Source organism: Dermacentor andersoni, chromosome 8 (assembly GCF_023375885.2).
Source record: "Dermacentor andersoni chromosome 8, qqDerAnde1_hic_scaffold, whole genome shotgun sequence".
Classification (NCBI taxonomy): domain Eukaryota; kingdom Metazoa; phylum Arthropoda; class Arachnida; order Ixodida; family Ixodidae; genus Dermacentor; species Dermacentor andersoni.
This window is the reverse complement of record NC_092821.1, coordinates 21,683,658-21,695,634: the sequence shown is the minus strand read 5'-3', so window position 1 is coordinate 21,695,634 and position 11,977 is coordinate 21,683,658.

The window sequence follows — 11,977 nt, the reverse complement described above, 5'->3', positions numbered from 1 at the left end:
GGCCACCGCACTGTGGCCGCCGCTGTTTTCGGTGTCACGCTGCACTAGCTGAGATTCCACCACTGCAGGAGACGTCAACGTTGTAGTCGTATTCTGCTTAACCAGAGGCGTAAACGAAGGCTTATCTTTCGTCGCCGTTTTTCCAGTTTTCCTCGCTGCTTCTGGGTTGGCCTCATCCATCAAATGCTCCGAGGCATCTTCACTGGTTACAGGCCCGGCGTTGCTCGCATAAGTGCCGCGGCACTCACCGTCTTCGTGACCGAAGCGCCGACAAGCTCCGCATCTCGGGACCTTACACTCTCGAGAAATGTGTCCCGTACCTCGGCAGCAAAGACATAACGGAGGCCTTCCAGGTACAACGACGAGCACCAACTCACCCCCAACGTTAAGCTGTGTCGGCAAGTCGTCCAGTTTAACACCAGCTTTCAATTTCAGCGTGACCATCCTGCTCGTTGAGCCTTTCTCTGACACGCCGTGCATACGCCAGCGCTCCCGCGCCACCTCGGAGACCTTCCCGTATGGCGCAAGCGCGACACGCACGTCCTCGTCCGGCACGGTGTGAAGCAGCCAATGGCGCTTGAGACGTACAGACAACAGCAAAAGATGGCGGGATGCGCGAGCGCGTGGCAAAGCGACCCTCCTCCCCTTCTAGCGGTGAACCCCTGGTGTCGAGACCGACGCCTGCACGCATGCACGTCCCTCCGAGACCGCAAGCGTGCATGTTTCCGCGCTTCCTCTTTGCGCGCCGGCGATATCCGAATGTAGCCGCGAGGTAGCCCTCTTGCGATTTGCGCCGTGGCCGCTTCGACGGGCAGAGCATCGTTTATACAACGGAAATCAATTGTCCATTTTCGTGTTGCCGGTCTGCTTCTATAGAGCGCGTCTTCTGCCACGCTCTCCTGCGGTAGAACGCACCGTTCGTAAGAAGAAAGAAACAACGAAGATTGGCCACGAGAAGGTGCAGCCCAGAAAAAGAAAATGACTTGTTGCGTTTGCCACGCTATGCGTCAGCGCTCGTGACTCGAAAAAAAGCGGACGCAGTGGCGCCAGTGGCATCCGCAAGTTCATGCTTCTAAACACGTTTCACACAATTTCGGCCGTCGAACCGCCACAGCGCATATCGCGAGAGGGCTACCTCGAGGCTACATTCGGATATCGCCGGCGCGCAAGGAGCAAGTGCGGAAACATGCACGCATGCAGTCTCGGAGGGACGTGCATGCGTGCAGGCGTCGGTCTCGACACCAGGGGTTCACCCCTAGTAGGGGAGGAGGGTCGCTTTGCCACGCGCTCGCGCATCCCGCCATCCGCGCCTGTCTGGCGTGTTCCTTCTTTGTCCCTTGTTTTTGTGCGGTTACATGATGCATTCCAATAGTGACTGTACGTCCTGGTTCGCCGGGCCAATAACAAAGCAGCGGCGTTCTTTGACGCGCAAATCGCCGACGCCTGCAGCCTTCTTAAGGGCATCCGCATCTTTCAGCGTGATGGCCCAGACATGGCTCATTCGATACGTCCCTAGGGCGATAGCATCCGAGAGCAGCGATTGCCTAGCTAACGCGTCTCGAAAATCTTCCACCCGGTACGCGCGGGCCCTGATATCCGCGTGCAAAAAAAAAGGAGCAGTATTTAGTTTACCGCGGTAGGAACTGGCCACTGAAGCCGCTCCAACGGAGCCCGTCATCATACGTCCGTCACGCTTGGTGACTGCAAGCAGAAACCGCAGGCCGAGTGAGAGCAATGGCACGTTCAACTAAAAGACAAGGGTGAGTGATTTCCTGTGCGCATAGGCGGCGAAAAGGGAAGGATGCGTGTTTTCATTCCATAAGAAAGTAAAATAAAAACATGAAAAAGGTAGCCATTGGGATTTGCATAAAAAGAAACATCGTGGCCTGCGCAGGGATCAAACTACGACCTTTGCTTTATTAGCACGATGCGCTAACCGACTGAGCTAGCACGCCGAGCGAGAGCAATCAATGACACGTCCAACTATAATACAAAGGTGAGTCATTTTCTGTGCGCATGGGCGGCAAAAAGAGAGGGCTGCGTGTTTTCCTCACATAGGATTCCACTTCCGGCCACTGTAGTGTACGGACGTGGCTGTCAAGAGCTCCATCGGAGCGGCATCAGCGGCCCAGGAGGGCCGCGGTTCTAGGTTTTTTGTCAATGAGGATTCTGATTATCAGGTGCTACTGCCTCAACTACCAACAGGGCGACTTGTTATGAATACTTTATTTTTGCATACTGATATGCGTGCAAGGCCATAGCGGGCGGAAAACTTGCGTGACATGCTGTCAAGCATGAAGTTGCTATCTGACGTTGTCGCCCTAGGGGTGTACCGAATGAGCCATATGTGGGCCGTGACTTTCAAAAGTAGTGACGGAGTGAAAGAACTGCTACGGGCAAAGGGCCGAAAGGGCAGACCATGCATCGCCGTCAACCCTGGAAATCAAGCAATGCACCTCAAGCTACACTGGATGCTGCACAACGTGCCGGACGAGGACATCTGTGAAGCCCTGGCGCCTTACGGCCAAGTCACGGATGTGGCAAGAGAGCGGTGGCGGGTGCATGGCCTTCAGGATAAAGGTTCGTCAACGCGCCTGGTCACCGTGATGCCGAGGAAGGGCTTGGGGGCGGATGACTTGCCTCATCTGTTACGGATAGCCGGTGAGGAAGCTCGCGTGGTGATTCCTGGAAGAGCACCGCTCTGCCTTCGTTGCTGCAACACAGGACACATCCGGCGCGACTGCCGCGTCCCGCGCTGCGCTCGTTGTCGTCGTCACGGCCGTGACGAGACGCAGTGCGTGAGGACATACGCAAACGTGACGGGGCCGACGGCCGCGGATGAAAGCACTGAACGACTTATGGGTGAAGTGGATGTCGAGGAAGCCTCTGCCGGGAGCGCTAACGAGGCGAAGGTCACAGCGACACAACCACCGAAACCGCAGGGGCAAATGACTGCCGGAGCGGTGGGTGTGCCAGGAACGCCTACGCTACCTGTGAGCAACGGCTCGGCCATCGACGTTCTTAAGCAAGACACCGTGACCAAAGAAACGCCTGCCGTCTCGACAATGACATCAGCTGACAACGAAGCGATGGACGTTACCAATGCTATTGTGGCGGTCAGGAAGCAAACACACGAAGAGTCAACAAGCGACGGTGGGAAAACTGGCTCGCCGAACAGCGAGGAACCGCCGCCAAAGTCGGTGGTAATGCGCCGGCCGTCAATACTACCGACGCCGAATATCCCGCCGGACAAAAGACCGGCGGCGCCGACGTCCAAGTAGCCATAAGGACTTGTGCCTCCGAAGGCACTCAGACGGGAGCTTGCGAGGGCCCATCGCTACCGAAGGGTAGGGGAGGTCAGCTGCTGCTCAAGCAAAGTATTTTTGTGGACTGCACTTCAATGTGTCGCGAAACAGCTGCTCTGTCCGTTAGCACTTTTAGACAAAACTATAAGTAGACCTAGAAGTGCTACGCGTGATTATATACGGTTTTTATTGTGACTACCTTTCCCGCTTATTAACAACGGATTTGAAGAGCGGAATACGAGTTGCTACTATTAATGTACGCGGCCTCGCTGCAAGGCGGAGGCAGTACCAGCTCAGCCGACTATGCGTTGAAAATGACCTCGATATTATAGCTATACAAGAGACGAAAGTTGAAAGCGAGGAGCAAACAAACAAAACGGTAACACCTTTTAGAACATGTAACATATGCACATGTCACGCTGTCGGCACGTCTGGTAGATACGCTGTCTTGGTTCGAAGGGGTATTGGTATAAATGAAGATATTGCTACGAAACCGTATTTCCAATGACGAAGAGGCGAGCAGTAAGAAGACGATGACAATCGGAGGCTAGCGCGGGCTGTTGCCTCTTAGCCAAGTGCGGCGTATTTTTTTGTAAATATACTTGTATATAGCTTTTCGTCTGCGTCTTCCTACGTAACATATCTGGTGGAGGTGGATGTTCGCCGTACCTCGTCACGGAGCTTCGCAGTGGACGGTACGTCGAGCCTTCCTTCATGGCTCCCGGCGACGACAACTCGACTCCGCCGGCTCCAACACCTGCTGCCACTTCGACGACCTACATCACTCTCCCCGCTCCCCGTGATCCTGGCGTATTCTCGGGCAAAGATGGGGAAGACGTTGATGACTGGATCAGCCTGTACGAACACGTCAGCCGCAATAACCGGAGGGACCGTACTATCATGCTCGCCAACGTAGTCTTTTATCTCGGTGGCACACCTCGAGTTTGGTTTCGGACGTACGAAGATGAGCTCACCAGTTGGAATTCACTTAAGCAAAAGCATCGAGACTTGTTCGGCAACCCCTACGGTCACCAACTTGCCCCGCAGAAGGCGCTTTCCGGGCGTGTGCAGACGTCAACAGAGCCCTATGTCACGTAAATTCAGGACGTCTTAGCTCTGTGCCGCAAATCCTCAAAGGCAATGCCGGTGACGCCTCCAACTTGCTCGTTTGCAACAGCGTGGCGATGGTGGATGCAGCTATAAAAGAGTGCCGCCGCCTGGAACTCGCTAAAAGCCGACGCATTGACCAGCGATTTGCCCGTCTGCCCGACACCCCAGCGACATCTTTCTGTGCCGACGCTCCTCGTCCCAACAACACTGGCGATGTTACCAGGATAGTCCGGCGTGAGATCGAGGCCGCCTATCCGGCTTCCTTCGGCTCCAGCGCCACCAACGTGCCTGCTGTCACGGTTTCCCTGATCCAGGCAGCTGTCCGCCAGGAGTTCGAAAACATAGGTTTTCACACCATCTGCTCGGCCCATCGCCCTGATACCCACCCGGTTCGATTCCGCCCCGTCCCATATCTTCTTACCCACCACGTTTCCGCAACCCATCTGAATGCTGCACTGCTGACGACAAGCCCATTTGTTTTCACTGCCATCGAATCGGGCACATTTCTCGGCACTGTCGCAGTCGCTGGAGTTCCCCGACCCGGTCTACTTATACTGCCTACTCTCGCCCCCCCAGGTGGCCCTTCTCGTCCGTGTGCCGCACGCCACTGATTCTCCTGCACCGAACCGCCCCTATTCTCGTTCGCCTTCGCCCCAACGACGACAATCCCAGCTTTGCTCATTCGAGGATCACTCAGTAGCATCTATTGCAGTAGACGACAATTCAGCCGATCCTCCTCTACCATCGCAGTCGCCAACTTGTACCATCGCCAACTTACAGAAAATGATTGCGCCCGACTTGCCGTCCGAGCACGCTCGTGAGCTCTACAGCGTTGTTTTCCTACAACGACATTTTTGGCTTTAACGATCGTCCTTTGGCGCAAACTACAGCTGTTAAACATGGCATTCATACCGGCGATGCCCCTCCTATTCATCGCTGCCCGTATCGAGTGTCACCGGCTGAGCGTCAAGTTATTCACGCAGAAGTTCGCAAAATGCTTGCCAAGAACATTACTGAACCATCATACTCCATGGGCGTCACCTGTTGTACTGGTCAAAAAGAAAGATCGCTCATGGCGCTTTTGCGTGGATTATAGGCACCTTAACAGGGTTACCAAAAAGGCGGTGTATCCCCTACCTCAGATTGATGACTCCCTTGACTGCCTCCCCGGTGCTCACTATTTCTCCTCTATTGACCTTCGCTCCGGCTACTGGCAGATTGCCGTGGACGATCTCGACCGCGAGAAGACTGCTTTTGTAACACCCGATGGTCTTTACCAATTCAAAGTGATGCCGTTCGGTCAATGTAACGCCCCTGCCACTTTTGAACGCATGATGGACTCCCTTCTTCACGGTTTCAAATGGTCCACGTGCCTGTACTACTTGGACGACGTTACAGTATTCTCCCCAACGTTCGCTAAGCACCTCGAGCGCCTCCCAGCAGTCCTGGAAGTTTTTCGTCTAGCCGGTCTGCAACTCAACGCATCGAAGTGCCAATTCGGCCATCGCCAGATTACCGTCCTTGAACATCTCGTTGACGCGAACGTAGTGCTACCGGACCCAGGAAAGATCCATGCTGTTACGCACTTCCTTGTTCCAAAGTGTGAAGGATGTGCGCAGCTTCATCGGCCTTTGTTCGTACGTCCGCCGTTTCGTGAAAAATTTCGCCGCCATAGCACGACCACTAACCGAGCTTTTGAAGAAAAGATGCCCCTCTCCAGTAGGGCGGTAACGAGGCCTCTGCATTCTCGCATCTAATCGACCTTCTCACAACGCCTTCCGTTCTGGCCAATTTCGATCCTTCTGCACCTACCGAAGTCCGTACTGATGTCAGCGGTCACGGAATTAGCGCAGTACTGGCACAACGCCAGCGCGGCCACGACCGTTTTATCGCTCACGCCAGCAGGCTCCTTTCACCCGCGGAGCGCAACTATTCCATTACTGAGCGTGAGTGTCGGTTGCGAAATTCCCCCATACTTATAGGCCAACCCTCTTCCATTGTCCAAGACCATCACGCGCTTTGCTGGTTATGCTCACTGAAAGATCCTACAGGAAGACTTGGTCGCTGGGCCTTACGCCTCCAAGAATAATCGTATACTGTAACCTATAAATCTGGCTGACTACACGAGGACGCTGACTGCCTGTCTCGCTACCCGGTAGACGAGCCTGAGGACGCCGACAGTAGTACCGCCAACGGCATTTTCTCTGTGTCTGCTTTCGCTAACATCGTCAATGAGCAGTACCGAGACCTATCGCTGTGAGCATTCATCGAGCGTCTGCGCTCTACTCCTACCGACGCATCCGTTCGCCGATATGTCCTCCAGGGCGGCATTCTGTATCGAAGGAACTTCCTCTCTGACGGCTCTGATCTTCTTCTTGTAGTGCCAAAACATCTACGACAGACTGTGCTCTTTGAGATGCATGACGCACCCACTGCAGGACATCTGGGGGTAACCCGCACGTACGACCGCGTCCGCCGCCGCTTCTATTGGCCTGGTCTCGCTCGCTCCGTCCGACGCTATGTTGCTGCCTGTGATCCACGCCAGCGTCGAAAAACACCTCAGGTGCTACCTGCCGGTCATCTCCAGCCGATCACCGTCCCTGTGGAACTGTTCTTTCGTGTTGGATTAGACCTCCTCGGTCCCTTTCCCACGTCATCCTCCGGGAGCAAATGGGTAGCCGTCGCAGCTGACTACGCCACCCGATACGCTATGACGCGGGCTCTCCCTACCAGTTGCGCCACTGACGTTGCGGACTTTCTCTTGCGTGACATTACCTTGTTTCATGGCGCCCCGCGACAGCTGCTTACTGACCGTGGTCGAAACTTCCTCTCGAAAGTTATCGCCGAAATTGTGCGTTCCTGCTCCATTCAACACAATCTGACTACCTCATACCATCCTGAAACCAAAAGCCTGACCGAGCGCTTAAACCGTACTCTTACCGATATGCTGTCCAAGTACGTTTCCTAGGACCACCACGACTGGGTCATTGCCCTTCCTTACGTAATATTTGCGTAGAATTCTTCCTGGCACGACACCGCCGGATTTTCTCCTTCTTATCTACTGTACGGTCGCGAACCTACCTTGCCCCTAGACACGGCACTTCCTCCTGCTGACCCGCCGTGGTTGCTCAGTGGCTATGATGTTAGGCTGCTGAGCACGAGGTCGCGGGATCAAATGCCGGCCATGGCGTCAGCATATTGATGGGGGCGAAATGCGAAAACACCCGTGTACTTAGATTTAGGTGCACGTTAAAAAACCCCAGGTGGTCGAAATTTCCGGAGTCCTCCACTACGCTGTGCCTCATAATCAGAAAGTTGTTTTGGCACGTAAATTCCCTTAATTAAAATTATTAATATTCATCCTGCTGTGATCTCAACAAGCGAGTATGCGCGCGACGCCATCGCCCTCGCCAATCATGCACGCCAGCTTGCCTGTGCTCGACTGACGGCCTCACAAACCACTCAGCAGTGTCAGTACAACGCCCACTATCCTGACGTACAGTTTTCGCCTGGTGCACTCGTGCTCCTGTGGTCGCCTTCTCGTCACGTCGGACTTTCAGAGAAGCTCCTTTCGCGATATACAGGGCCCTACCGCGTGCTGCGCCAGGTGACGCCTGTGACATACGAAATTGCTCCTGTGGGTTTAACCTCGTCCTCTCCTCTGGCTTCTAGTGATGTCGTGCATGTCAGTAGGCTCAAGCCCTACTACACTGCTTCTGAGTCCGACCTTTAGTCGCTCCGGGACGGCGCTTTTGCCGCCGGGGGTAGTGCTACGGAACAGCATTTCCAATGACGAAGAGGCGAGCAGTGAGGAGACGACGACGACGATTAGAGGCTAGCGCGGGCTGTTGCCTCTTGGCCAAGTGCGATGTATTTTCTTGTAAATGTACTTGTATATAGCTTTTCGTCTGCGTCTTCCTACGTAACGATATGGTTACTGTGAACGAAAGTGGGCGATTTATTGTTCTTGATTTTTATTTTTATTTATCATAATGGAGGATTTTATGTGTGTATGCGCCAAATGATATCAATGAAAGATGTCGTTTTTTCTCGAATCTAGAAGAGTGCCTTCGTTGCGACAAGTTCATCATCTTTCTTGGTGACTTTAATTGTGTGTGTCATTCAGAAGATCGTGCTAAACGTAAATTCTCGCGGTACAACAGTGCAGTGATCTTGAACACTTTAGTAAACGATTATAACCTTGAAGACGTTGGTCGCCTTTTGGCCAGTACTTTGCGGCCGCAATTTACACAATATCAACGAGATAGCCAAGCACGACTCGACAGATCTTACATCTCGTTACAACTTCTGCTTCTATGCGATGACTATGTCGTGCAGTCGGTGTCCTTTAGCGATCATATTAAAGTGTGGTTTGCACTCGGTGCCAAGCCAAAAAAGCCGCGGTTCGATTGGGCAGCTTGGAAATTTAACGGAAGACACCTTGGTGATGACAAATTTATAAACGATGTAAAGCGCGAAATTAAAGACATGTCGAGTAATGAGAGTGTACCTTGGGCAGAAGTATGGGAAGACATTAATGTTCGCGTGAAAATGGTTGCAATTGAAGTAGGAACTGTTAGACGACAAAATGAAAAAATGGAAGAAAATGAACTCCAGAAAGAACTCAATTTTCTGATTTTCATGGACAGTGCGGAACCTGGAAAATTTGGTGAAGAAATCAGAACAGTTAAAAGCGCGATGGAAGCTATTGACACTGAAAAATATAGAGCAGCGGTTATTCGGGCACGGACGGAAAGACTGTGGTTTGAAGGAACTCCGAACAAACGCGCCATTGCCGATGAAAAGAGGTACGCAAGAAAAAATGAAATAAGACAGATTAATTATCGGGATGAGGTTACTTCCGACTCGAATACGATTGAACACGCCTTTAGCGAACACTACCGCAAGTTGTTCGGTGTCCCAATCCAAGTGAGAGCTAAGTTTGAAGCAAGTTTCGTGAATTTTATGCCGCGCGTTGATGACGAGGTAAAAGCCAGTCTCGAGGAACCGATAAGCGTCCGAGAAATATCACCGGGTCCCGATATAAGGTATTTGCACATGGGCTTGCTCAAGCACTGGAGCATGTATACACTGAGGCACATAAAAATAAGCGACTGCCTCCTTCTTTCAGATGTGCACACATGGTTTTAATACCAAAAACAGATGACCACAAGGCGCTTTTATCGGTTGGGGCATACAGGCCAATTAGCCTTACAAATACCGAATGTAAGATACTCATGAAGGTATTGGCGAAGAGTCTTCAATCAGTGATTAGAAATTTTGTCGGTCCGCATCAAACTTGCGGCATAAAAGGCCGCACTATTACTACAAACAGCAACGTAGCGCGAAGCGTTCTAGTGTTGCGACGTTTTCGCTAGACGCGTTGCTTTGTTGCAACTCGACCTGGCGAAAGCCTTCGACCGTGTGTCCAACGATGCTTTTCTTCTTGTTTTGGAATATTTGAACGTAGGGAAAGTAATTTTAGATGGCGTCAAAATGGCATACGACCAATGCACGACACAGATTATAAATAATAGGTCCCTCAGCGAAAAGCTTTCACTAAGATCTTCCCTTAGAAAAGGGTGTCCACTAATTCCGTCGCTTCTTGCATTGTACCTCGAGCCTTTCTGTTTAGCAGTGATACACAATGACAACGTCCGAGGATTTCAGCTACAGCTTTCTGAAGTCAAGGTACTGACATACGCTGATGACATCACAGCCTTCTGCGAGGATTGTGAGAGCGTTCTTGAAGCTGCACATCTTGTAAAGAAATGCTGTGAACAATCTGGATCCCAGATCAATTGTGAAAAGGGCATCGGTATAGGGCACGGTCATTGGGACATTATACCAGCTCACTTTGCAAACCTCCTGTGGTCGACAACGCCAACTAAGTACTTGGGTGTGCCGCTCGAGCAGTATAATGATACCGCACAGTATTGGTCCAATGAATCTGATAGAATGAGTGAAAAATAAAAAGAATGGCTTGGCCGAGCTTTGTCAATGTTTGGACGCGCTTCTGTGTGCAACCTTTTTTTAGTAGCCAAAGTATGGCATAATGTGCAACTCTTATCAATGTCTTGTTCAAATGTGCAAAAAATGCATCGTGTTTTTGCCGTATGCATGTGGAGTTCTAGTTGGGAGAGGGTAAGCATAACCAATTTGTTTCGTTCAGCCCGCAGTGGTGGACTAGGCCTGTCACATTTGTTTATCAGACAAATTGTGTCGCATTTTCTTTTTTTGTTTCGTGAGCAGACAAATGATTTTCTGCGCACAGTAATTCAAGTTCGTTAGGGAAAAGCACTGCCGCAATATGTTGTAACGACTAGTGATGTGAAGGGAGGATGTATTAGGCGATACCTGCGCGAAGTGGTTCATTCACTTCGTATGTTGCGTGCGCGGTTTTCCATGGAATATCTGTGCTCTGTGACAAGAAAAACACTGTATAAAGATTTAGTTGACACAATGTGGCCAATACCATTGTATAGGTCTGTAAACTGGGGAGACCACGGAGATTATGCACTCAAACGGGTGAAAAAAATGCCAATTCAACCCTCTCAAAAAACGTTTTTCTTTAAGCTACACACAAACACGCTACCCGTAAAAACATGGTTAGATTAAAAAGGTATATATGTGCCATGGACAGTAAACTGCTTACTTTGTGAAACGCTAGAGACCATCGAACACATTTTCATCAATTGCTGGGATCCAATATTTCATTGGGATGGCTTACAACTTACACTTAAAGAAGAACTACCGATTACACCTCTTTGTATTCCATATTTGCGAACCGATAAGGAAGGAGGAGTTCCGTACGATATGTTTATGCTCTTTGGCCTCCACAGTCTGTGGAAAACGAGAAGGGCAGAGCGACACTCGGTTGTCGATACCCGTCCGGCGAGAATAAAAGTCATCGAAAGTGTAGCGTATATTCGGGTAATATATTGTGCCCAGAGTGAGCCTTCCGAGTGGGTGGCTATTCTCGATGATCTGATCAAGCTGAAGCAATTTTAATATATAATGTTAACCAAAGTGTGGTTGACATTTTTAACATTTGAATGTGTTCTTGGTTTGTGCTGCAAACAGGCAATAAAGAAAAAAAAAGTGTTTTCATCCCATAAGAAAGTAAAATGTAAAAAAAAGGAGGAAGGTGGCCATTGGGGTTTGCATAGAAAGAAACATAGTGGCCTGCGCAGGCACGTAAGGGAAGAGCAAGCTTTTCGTCCTGAATTTGTGAAGAGCACTTGGATCGCGCAGTGTTTACCCTAGACTCTACTGCAAGGATGCAGTAGAGTCTTTACTCATTTGCGGCAGTAGTGGGTCAGGATGAACTCGCTGCCCGTCGCCTGCCTCGTCAACCGAAGTTCGATAGCTGGAAGGGACAGCATCGTCTAGGCAGCATCGCTTATTCGGTCCCACCTTGCTCACTTATCAAGAGGAAGCGAGTCCCCGCCTTCATTCCGGCGGTTTCTCCACCGGGCGTCTGTCAGGAGGAATGTTCGGTTTCGGCTTTAACGACGTTCGTCTCGTGAACGCCGTTTTCAAAGGCGGTGCCCCGCCACCTT